The sequence below is a fragment of the Dromaius novaehollandiae genome, chromosome 3 (assembly GCF_036370855.1).
Source record: "Dromaius novaehollandiae isolate bDroNov1 chromosome 3, bDroNov1.hap1, whole genome shotgun sequence".
NCBI lineage: Eukaryota > Metazoa > Chordata > Aves > Casuariiformes > Dromaiidae > Dromaius > Dromaius novaehollandiae.
Genome location: NC_088100.1, coordinates 103,105,028 through 103,117,153, shown reverse-complemented (window position 1 = coordinate 103,117,153; position 12,126 = coordinate 103,105,028).

Sequence of the window (12,126 nt, the reverse complement as noted above, 5' to 3'; positions counted from 1 at the left end):
GAATGACAGTACTAGAAATTGATTACGAATCAGTTTGGAAATATGCTGCTTCATACATAGCTTTCATACTACCTTGGAAGTGCAAAGGGCTGAACTATGTCTGGACTGTCATGCAGTAGATCACATAACATGTCCCTCACCTGGTCCTAATAAATAATCTCAGTTCATCACTCTGCATGAAAGTAAGAACTACTTGAATGGGGAGGAGGAAAAATGGCACTTACAGACTTAAGTTTGTAAATGGTTTAATCCCTGTCACTGGAGCAGAAATTTTCATTGTCACTTTTATCAGTAAATTTCTAATATGCTGTTTATTCAAGTGGATTCACTGTAGAAGCTGACTAAAGTTTGCGAACCCTGCTTTTTTTATATGTAGGTAATATGATAATGAATTGTTATAAGCCCAGGTTTCTTTGGCATAGCTGGCTGAAGAATTGGCTTCATTGTATTTTCCACCAATGGTTGCTTAAGAAGTCAACTTTCTTCTTCTTGGCTTGACACTCTGACAGAAAAAAATTGGAAGTGATCATGATAGATTTCACAATCTCTTGGTCAGATTTTAATCCTAAACAGAAGAGATGATTGGGTTGCAGGAAGGAAGTGAGAAGTCTATCAAAATTGGATCTTTATTTTGTACAGGAGGCAGAAATTACCACTTGCCTTTGATCTGGCTATGGAAAATGGTGTTTCCTGTCCACACTTCAATGCTTATATAGTTAGTTAGATGTAAATTTACATGTGTGTATATATAGTTACAGAGGTCCAAAAAGAGATGATTCACATAATGTTGCATATGCAGTCTGTCAGATTTGAGAATTGAACTGTTTGTGGTTTTTTTTTTTTTAACTAAGATCCCAGACCAATGTCTTAACCACAAAACCATCTTTATTGTAACGCAAAAAAAAAGAAAGCAAAAAGCTCCAGACTAAAAGGTCAAACAGTTTTTTTTATCTTGCATAATGAGTGTTTGTATCTTGCCCTGTTATTGACTAATATGTTGCTGGAAACCTGTGATGGCAGCCTTCCAAAACAGCTCAGAAATGAAATGAAATTCCCACATTGCAGAGCAGGCTTCTCCTATAAGTCATAAAAAGCTCACAATGCATAGCTAAACTTGTGAGAAGGCTAGTAGAAAAAATCTTACCAAGGGAAAGCCCTGGCCTAAGACTTAGTTGGCTGTAAGGCAGTAAGATGGAACCAATTTTGCTGTAAGAATCAGTTCAGAAAACTGTTACTTCCCCAAAGGACCAGGTTGTTCACCTGGTCTGACAGGGCCCTCAAACTCTTGGAACTTGGATCAGACGAATAATGACTGAAAGTTAAATCCAAAGTTTGGGTACAGCTCATCCCCTTGTTGTGTGCCCCCCTTCTCCCTTACCTCCCCCCAGTTATGTTTTGTAGAAAGCATGTATAGGATTATGCTTTCCTCTAGGCTATATACTAGGCCTAATTCAGTCATATTAGAATTACAGAGACAAAACTGAGCAAGGTGTATAGATCTCCCATCTTCTGTCAGCAGGGGTCAAATATTACAGTGAGTGTTACACTATGTCATCTTTATAAGAGCAACTTGACCACTGGTCAGCCATACTGCAAGGATTCAGGTTATAGGTTTACCGGTCTATCAAGGAATATACAAGATGCTTAACTATGTCCATTCAGAGTCTTTTTTGAAAAAACTTGAACTGTCCCATAGCAAAGGTTTTAAGTATCTCCTGAAGCTTGACCTTGTAAGTTACTATATACTTAATGTTCAGCTTCTCTTATGTTGTTGGATTTTTTGCTTAAGGCCTGTTAGCTGGGTGAAATGTTTATTCCATGGGAACCTTCCAGTCTTGTGGGAAATACAAAGGCATATTTATTGGAAATTAACTTGTACAGGAAAATGGCTTGCTGTGCGAGTACCTGAATTTCTAATGCATTCTGAAGAATTTCTTATGCTGGCTCATTTGCAGGTTATAATTATGTGTTGATCAGGAAGGACTCTGGACCATCTAATAAATTGCCCATTTAAGTGAGCACAGTATTATAGATTAGGTGGGTTTTGTGGTGGGGTTATTCTTTGGGGGTTGTTATGTATTTTTAATCCTAATACAGGGCAACATGTATTTGGAAAACAAGAGCCAAGTGTTTTTTCATAAAAATCAAAGACTCAAAGTACCCAGAGAGAAGTGAGAAAGGGTGTTATAGATAACTATTTCAACAGAAGCTTTCTGTGCATTGCTGTAGCTAAGGGGTGCTAATCTGATCCCTGATGTATTAGAAGCTGACTATTCAATAGAAGTAGGGCAGCTATCTTGAATCCTGCATTCTGTTTCTGGTGCCAGCACTTGAAGCTGTGGAACTAAGGATCTAGAAAGTACTTCTATGATGAGGGCCTGAGTTAAATCTCTTAAGCATTTCTGAATAAACAAAGCAGTACCTTGATCACTATGCCTGCTTACACACTGATAATGGAAAACAGTTCAGATAACTTTTTCACATGGTGGCAAAAGTTTAGAAAAAACAAACAAACCCCCCCCCCCCCCAAACTCAGCTGGACATCAGTCTTGAGCCTGTTGCTAAGAATTCAATCAAACAATGGAAAAGCTTATGCAGGCAGATGGCAGCTACATCATCATTTTGTCTTAATGATTAAGATATACTTTCATCTAGGTTCTTTGATAAATTCTTGGCCTGGGGAAGGGGACAGCTAATGATCAAATGCAGATAACTTGGGAGGCATTCATAATACTTGCAGTTCTGCATTAAGCCAATGGTAATCAGTGCTTAGGCTTTAGAATTTAACCTGACTTCCCCATGCACAATGTAGCTAGGTATTCTTAGAAGTGGGGACAGTCCCCTAAGGCTGGGGAGAGCACATTCATGAGAACCTGTGCTCGCATCAGAAGATGTCATGTCTAGATGTCTAGCTGATCTCTTGCTTGAAGCAACATGGATCCTCAACAAAAGTGGTAAGGAAGGAATTTTCCCTGTCAGAGTCTGCCCCTCTCCGGAGTTTGGATTGTAATCTCCTGCTAAGATCATTTCAGTGTTTCATAAGTGATTCCTTGCAGTTGCGGTCGTCACGTATATTGCTAGTATCTCAGACTTTCCTTTTCTATCTCTTTGGATATGCACTCATTTCACCTGAGGATTGAAATGCCTTAATTTAGCTAAGATTTTCAGATTTGGTAGTGGATAAAAGTGTATCCTGGTCTTAAATACTGAGAAACTGTACAGGAGTTGAACAAATCTAGAAACAAGTCTGATCCTTTATACATACACATAAAAACAATCTTTTGTTTTTAATTTTTCTACTGATATCACAATTTTAATAAAACCCAACTTAATTATTTTTGAAGGAATTAGTAGGATTTGAGTGAATTATACTGCATTCCTAAAATCTTTTACTTTTGAATTATGTTAACATTATAGCTCAGAATATATTCATAATTACTGAAAGGACAGTAGCTCTAAAACTGTATACTGAATGCTCCAGTAAGGGATATTAAAAAAGGAGTGTTCCATAGACAAAAGACTTTTGGGATAGTCTTGGTATACTTGTATAGCAAAATTGCATTATCCAGTGTGCTGCACGTCCCTCTGTACTGGCAGTGTTTGGGATGTTTAGCTTGTAGTTTCGGGGAGAGAGGGAGGGAAGTGGTTGTTTTTTGGTTTTTATTGCCTTCATCTGTTTTCAGTAGTAAAACATATCAACCTGCAGGTCTTATAACTAGACTGTCTTTATTTAAAGACTGAAATGTCGTTCTCGACTTGTATTCAGGTGCCTAGCTGCCGTGACTGTTAATAGTCTTCACTAGAAGTCTGTGGACAGCTAAGGTGTGTATATTAGATCTTTCATTCTGAATTAGGAATTGGGAGTAGGTATATATGAAATACAAACAAGAGGAGGTAGTAGTAATCTTTAGGCTGGCAAAATTCCCTTTGGCTTTTGAACTTGAATTGCTTGATTGGGCCTGGAGGATTAGTATAATACCTGCGATGACTAATGGAAAATAACTAATCCTTTTGGGGAACAGAAGGTATCTTTCTCCTCTGAATTACAAGAATTCTCAAGAGAAGAATAACCTAAAGTCTAGGTGACTTTTTTTTTTTTTTTATTGCTATTTACTTACCTGTGCTTATTAGGCAAATTTCTCTCTCCTGCTTGACAAATTTGTTTCAGTAGTAGTCTTGCAATTTGGCAGCTTCTTAAAGGAATGTGATTGTCTTGTACATTTTGAAATGAAAATCCATGTGTGTGTGTGTGTATACATACATACGTATGTATATATACATGCATACACATTGCCCATTGGAACTGATGGATCATAAGTCATACAGAAGCCTGGGGATCTTGTCTTGTACTCATCATGCAAAAATAACTTTCTATAACGCAGACCAACTCTATTGATAGCTGTTCTCTTCTTGTTGGGGAAGGCTAAATTTTTAACACTTTCTCTGCTATGTGCAGCGTAAACATGGTTCAAAATACTGTTGTCTAGACTTCACTTTCACTGCAGAACAGAAGTGTTTTCTGCTTATTCTTCATTTGGAAATTCTGATCTGGTTATAAGCAGTCTCTCTACAAAACTATCTTCTACCATTTCTTAAGCCCGCTGGAGCAGGGGTTTGGGGTTCTTTTTGTTTGTTTGCTTTTTAAATATGCAGCAGTAAGTGATGTCGTCCATCACAGTAAGCAGTGTACAGAGCAGTAAAGTTCCTTAAATCTCTTCATATAACACTGAGCTAAAGTAGATGTCTATTTCTTTTCTGAAGTTGTTTTGCATGATACTTGAGGACCTTTGGGGAGCGGGTGGAATAAACTGGACTGTTAATGAGCAACCAGCTCTGCTGGTGTCATTTATTTTGTAGAAATGAGTTGTGGTTTGAGATCTCCTACAACACAGTATGGAAAAATCTTGCCCTCAAAGTAGCTATATCTTTTTGGCTGTCATCTTTCTGCTGGCGTACAGTGCTGCTTTGTCTCCTTGGTCAGCATATTTACAAATATGCCCTTTTTAATTCTTTGGTAGCATCTTCTCAAGACACTTTGTTCCTTTTACAGGAATGCAGGTGTAGTCAGGTATCTGCATTGCCCAAAGCAAGACGAAAAAGTATAGAAAAAAAAAAGGGGGGGGGGTGCGGAGCTGGGAAGGAGCTAGGAGCTCTGCCAACTTGTAGCGCAGTTCTGAGTTCAGTAGGGCCTGAGACCTGGTGGTTCTTTCTGCTTGGCTGCTGTAATCCAGCATCTGGAGCCATTGGGGCTACTTTCACTTCATCCACATAGATGTGTTCAAGGACACCAGCTTGGATGCTGTGTCAGAAGAGTCATATCTACAGTCTTGGCCTATTAACCTCCAAAGCAGAGTGGTGGAGACCAACGCACTTCTTGAAAGCAAGTGAAGAACAAGTGTTACATTGCTTTTCTTATGAGATGTACCATGTATCATTGCAGTTACCTTCTGCCTGTGTGAATTTGTAAGCCGTGCGCTGTGTTCTATGTTAGCAGGAAATGATTCTTTCTTAGCAGTGACCCTAGATAGCTTATGGTTCCTTTGTACTCCAAGGGACACCTCTGTGACAAACAGCAGCTGTAGGACTGTGCATAAGGCAGTTAGCTCAAACTCACTCTTGAAATCACAGATTATATGCATTTCAGTGAACCATCTCCCATTGAACTTTGATCTCTGTTGCTGTTCTGTACATTTCTGGAAGGTTGCTCTACTCAGCTGATCATCAGCACAGTGCTAAGAAATATCTTCCTGGTGTGCCCCTTTGCTTCTAGGATAGACTATGTCTTGCCCAGCTCAAGGTAACACTATCCAAATTAAGGACAGCTTGGCTGTATGTGCATAGAGTTTCCAACTACCCTCCCTGCCTCCTGTTCCAAAGATCTTATACAAAGTAGGAAGAAAGTTCACTGAATTTCAAGGCAAGAACTTTCTCAGGCTAGAAAGAGCCCATGGCAATGGCTTAAACTTTCCAGTCAACTGGATACTTAGCTGTGGTGAAAAGCTGCTTTTTACTTTTGTCAGTATTGAACCAGAGAGCCAGTCTCGTCTAGGAGATGCTGCATTGCTTCTATTGCATAGAAATAAGACTTGAGACCCTAGCTACTTCAGTCTTAAATGTCGTCATATTTTTTTAATGGATAGGGAGTGTTATATTCACATTCTCAGATTGGTGATTGACTGGGGTTTCAAGAGGTCTTAAAAATCTGACTAATGAAAGTAATTATCTGGAGTCATTTATGGGTATCAGTGGTGATTACATAGCTCCAAACAAGATAAAATGAAGACTTTTGTGGATTGGATGGTTTAAAATTCATTTACTCACCAGTTTAGGTATGTGACTTGGTGACAGTTCATCTATATGTCTTTTCCCTGCTTCCTAGAAGTAATTAATTTCAAATGAATCCTATTCCTAAATTAAGAGGTGTCTGTGCTTAATATATAGCCTCTAACTACAGGGAAAAACAATGAATAGCAATTGAACTAGAGGAGACTGACTGATAAATACAAACAGAATGGCATGTGGCTGGCTGGACACTGCCAGAGATGATGGGATAAATCAGCAGGGTATAATTTCATGCTTTACTTAAACAACTCCGTGCATTGTGGCTGCAAGGGGCTATCTCTGTGCCTATTCCTGCCTCCATCCCTGCTCTTCACGTCAGATCGGGAGTTTGTCCAGTTAAAACTGTTCCATTCTGGTAGGGTGGTTTTTCAGCTGGGTCAGCAGGTTGGTCTTGGCTGACTATGCAGTCACTTGATCATCAGAGTCAGCACAAGAAAGGTGCTGTAGAAGAAATAGGATGCATCCTAGAAGTAAACAACTGTTGGACTGACTGACCGTGCATATGTGGTATACTTCTGTATTTAACGCAAGTCTGCAGGGCATGATCTGTTAGATACATCTGAACTGTGGCGTTTCTGCGTGACTAATTTGAGAGGGCAAAGATCCTTTCACTGCAGTAGTTACCACCCAGCTATCTGGCCTTCCCATCTGCTTTGAGTGAAGCAGTAGAAGCAGTAGAAGGGAAGAAGTGCCCTTGGGGAGCTGTGGGTGAGGCCAAGTCTACAGTGAGTTGTTTTTGCTCTGGAGTGGGTGAGTTGTGGGGATGCGTTCCGCTTTGCCAGCGATGCATGTGGGCAGCATCTAACAATTGTGAGCACTGTCTGACTTGCATCATTTAACAAATCCTAAACTGTGCAGATGTTAAGGTTCTGATTTCACATGATTTTTTAGTTATATTGGTGCTGTTCCTACATGAACACTTCTTAAATTTTGGCTAAAACCAGGTTTTTGTCACTTAACTTTAAATCCACTGAATTAGTTTCTTGGGTTCTATTTGGGGAAAGCAGTTTGTGTGCAAATGGCAATGTTCAAACCAAAACATTGTCTAGTCAGTAAGGAGGAAAAACAATGTAGATTGTGACCTATCATGGCTAGTTACTGAACTCGAGAAATAAATAGGAAATTCCAGGGGTTGTAATAATTCACAAAATATATTGTCTGACCTCTTCAGAAGGTATCGTGCTTTCAGTTATTTCATGAGGGAGGAACAAATATTATTTTCATTATGCTAACTTTTGTAATTCATCCAGTGAAGCCACCCCTCTGGCATGTAGGGGTTTTTTTAAGCAGTGTGAATTGATTTTATATATGATGTACAAATGCTGATAGTTTATTTTTGTTGTCCCTCTCTTTCTGGATATTGCCAATAAAGGATTGATGTGCGTTTCCATCCTTAAAGATGGAGAGATTTAATTGATGGCCTTCTGTCTCCAGTGAGAGAGACGCACAACCTTTCCTCCTTTACCTCTTGTTAGGGTTTGCATGCAAGTGTGGACACAGTCCTTGAGCTGGGTAGAAGTTTCTAAGACAGAATTAATTCTGAGTGTGTGTAGGTAGTTCAGCTCACATAATGGATCCCTTAGATTTGAATTTCCTAAGTATGTGTATGTTAGGTTAAAACAAAAATACACTCTGTGAATATTTTTTCCCATAGCAGGTGAAATATAAGGCTAGGTTGAAGGCTGTACGTTTGGTTGTCTTCCTGATAGTTCTGTCTAACCATAAGTAAAGCAACTAACTATTATGTGTTGATTTTCCCACTTACAAAAACTAGAATATTGAACTTGTTCCATATGCTTCATTATTCACAGAGTTTTGGAGATTCACAGGTGTTGTGGTAGTGCAAAATACCCTGCTGTTGTTCTGTGGTAGGGATGTTCTTTTCTTTTTGTATAGGATAATGAGGTCCCAAACCATGACAACTAGTTGTATTGCAATTTCCATTTTACAGTGTTATTTCCACACAGACTGGTTTCTGCAAATACATACCCAAAAGTTGGTGAAATAACAAAACCAATGCAAAACTTAAGAATAATGCTTTTGAGAGAAGGTATTTTTAAATGCAGTATTTATGAGTCTCTTCTATATTATTTTTATGAAATCATTTCTCAGCTAAAACTAGTGCTGCAGACCAGGGACTTGTGTCCTGAGCTGTATGCTTTCATGTTGTGAATGTACTAAATGGTAGATGGGAATGTTGGTGATTCACTGAATACATTTATGCATATATGTAAACACTACCTCACCAGAAAGTAGCTTATCAAGGGGAATATGGTAACTTAAAACTTGTTTATAATGAAGCCCATTATGCAGAATAAACACAGTGAGCATCTTGCTGTGGAAAGACAGATGGGAGAGCTCTCTGTGATGCCAACTTAATCACCTGAAATGTGCCTTTCTGCTTCGCTTGGGCTTTGTGCTTTTTTTGGACAGTCCCCTTATTATGTTTAATGATTGTTTAAGGGCTAATAATCCACTGTCTTATCTCAGCCACTTTTTACCTGTGATGTAATGCATCTTTTCTGATGCATGAGTTCTCTCCTATGTCCTACCACTTCTTATTTTCTCCTGGCAGAGCTGAGAATGTTCTTTGATCTAAAAAGCTGCTGGAAGCCTGAAGCCCACTTTCTGCTGTAAAACTTAGACTGATTCCAGCACCTTAAAGGCGCTTTCCAAGGCAGCCCAGTGAGAAATTGGTATTGGCAATCTCGAATACTCTGCTACATAATCTGAATAAATAATAATAATAATAAAAAAGCCACTTTTAATCTCTGGGGCTTTCACCTTTAGGTGCTTCTCTGGAAACATGAAGGCCAGAAGCTATTTGCATAATCTTGGTCCTCATTTTTATTTTTAGCACTTGACTTCAGGAAATGTGGCTTTTAAAAAACACAAAGTACCAAAAGTACAGTAAAATCTGTCTCTCTGACAATGTTGTGTCAATTCAACTAGCTTTGATTTGGCCTTCAATGTATTGTCTTCCTGGGCTGTGCCTGGTGTATTTGGCCATTTAAGGAGTAAAAGGACAGCAGAACATCGAAAAAAGCTGCAGAAGTCAAGTTTCTTCCACTCATACCTATAGAGAAGGAAGTTCTTTGGGGAGAAAACTTGTTTGAGACTTGCAAATTGATGAAAGGAATGAGTTCAGAAGCAAGTTAGCAATTTAGACAGGTATCATTGTAATTATCACCTGTTTTTCCTCATCTCCACCTTTTAGCGCATCCTCTGCTCCTGAGCTGCCTTGTCTCTGCTCTTTGGAACAATTACAGCTAATAAAGTTACATGCTCGCTAACCTGGAGTTTTCAAATATTGAGATCACTGGGAATAAAAACAACTTATTTTCCCTTTTCCTTCAGAAAAGACTTTGACCAGTTTTCTAAAGCTGCGGAGCCAGGGTTAGTCATAGCAGTTAAACTGGTTGAGCACTGATTCATTTATACCAGGTTCTAGTACTAGCTGTTAGTAATGAAAAATTGATGGCCGAAGTTACACAAGGACAAAAATGAAAAGGAGCTGGTCTAACTGGAGAGCAGCAGTTCAGATACGCTGCCTCATACATAACTTGTTGGCTGCTGATTTACGAACTTGACAGTCGAGACAGTTCAGAGGAAATTGATGGGAGTCAAACTTCGAAGTAGAATATAGATGAAAGTTTCCTTGAATGTAGGACAAATCCTGTTAATGCTGTAGTAGGGTTCACACAGGGCACAAACTCCTTGCTGTTTTTCCATATTGGACCTCTGTTCCATTGTAATGCTAAAGCTGGGTACATAATTTATGCTCAGCAGAGGGGGTCGAGACTATGACTCATTTGTGCCACTTTAAAATATTAAAACTTCCAGGCCACTTCAGTTACAACCTTGGCAAACATACAAACCTGATACAGTGAAATATCTGTTACTGAGGCAATATTTCATTGCAGACAATGCTGCTTGTGATTAATGATGTAATTACTTTAATTGTTCTTTACTATTATTATTATTTTGACTACCTAGGAGTAGTCATTTTCTCTTTTAAAATGTGTTGGAGGTGCGTGAAAACTTTTTACCTTTTCTTTAATACCTTAAATCTTAGAAGTATTTTTGTGTGTGCAAGCAACTGCTACTCTGATGGAGGGTGTTATGTGAGGGATAAAAGAGAAACCGGACCAACTTATATTTCTGTAGTATCGAAGATTAAAGATGAATTCCGAAAGAGAATTTGAAAAGGATCTCCAGGTAGTTGAGTTGCTGCAGGGGCAGGAGATTAGGTATTAACAGTGCGTTTAATAAATACATTCAAATAGTTTATTTATTAAGTAATGAAACTCATATTGGTTGATCACCAAATAGATTTAAATTAGTTTTCAAGTCTAATGCTACAAAAATTGGAACCAGGAATAAAATACAAAATTGTTGATTGAATTCCCTGCCTTCGCTCTTAGGAACTAAATATGTTCAATAAATAGAAAGCACACATCAGCCCGGCCATGGAATACATTTAATGTGGCTTGCAAAAACCATTAACTGTATTAGGAAGACACACTGGGGAGAGTATCCAGAATGTCCTTTAGTAGTAGAGTTTGATTTGGAGGAACAGAGAAATGTTTGACTTTTTTTTAAGCACTTCTGAACTGCTAAAACTGGAATCATGTTTACAAGCATCCTTTTCAATGCACCTGGTGGTAGCAATAGCTGGAATTTACATGGTCCTGCTTTTTTTTTTCTTTTTTTTTTTAATGACTGATCCAACAGCGTTGTGTTACAAGTTCAAAATTTGATCTTTGCATTTATGTAGGCAGCTCTGTTGATCTATGTTTGCATGCAGCAAATTTGCATAGGAACGGGCTTAGTCCAGACCTGAATGTATGCAAATGTCTGTGTAAGTGAGACTATAGACTGGACTGAAAAAATCTGACTGTCCCAGCTCTTGTTTCCCTACGTAATGACGTTACTAACTGGTTGGGATCAGATTATATAAAAGTCTTCTACTGGCTTATATGTAATACTTAGGTTAGCATGAACTCTTATTTTTAATCGGTAATTCATGCTATTTACCTTGCATGATGAAAACATATAAATGACTTGATTACTATACATTGTGATGACCTTTGTAAAAACCCTAAAAGATTTTTATAACCATTTGACTGAAATTAAATGTGAACCAGATCAACTGCTGTAGGCTTGCTAGGATCACAGCAACACAGCTCACAGGATGAGGAGCACTGTGATAATACTTGAAAAATACAGGCTTTCTAGTACAATAGAAAATACATAGGTTTTCCTATGATGCTTAACACTTTCCTATCAGAGCAGAATATTAGTCCATTGCATTTTGTAAGGATATTTCATTTGTCCTCCGTTTTAAAGACAGCAATCAAAGACATTCTGAGGCTTTGGCAGCTGCTGATCTCTGGACTGCAGGACTGCAAGACTTAAATTGGAAGTAAATGCTTTTACCTTTTTGTTTTTATCACAAAGGCAAGTAGTGGTATCTTCTAAAGACTCTGGTAAATGCTGGTGCAAAATGACTGCTTCTAGGAGTATGATTAGAATAGTGATTTGCAAGTCTTCCTGATTTATGGAACAGTTCGAGCTTCAGGGTATATTATACAGCAATTTTGACCAATCTTATATAAACATATCACTAACTTTTTCCCTAAAACCTATTGCATTCATCCCTTATTACATTTCAGAATATCTACTTGGATTTCTACTCACTTGAATCTTTTTATTCATCTCCTCAGGACATAATCTGTAGCTTCTAGCAGGTCATTCTGTGCCACACTGTTTGCACACAGTCAT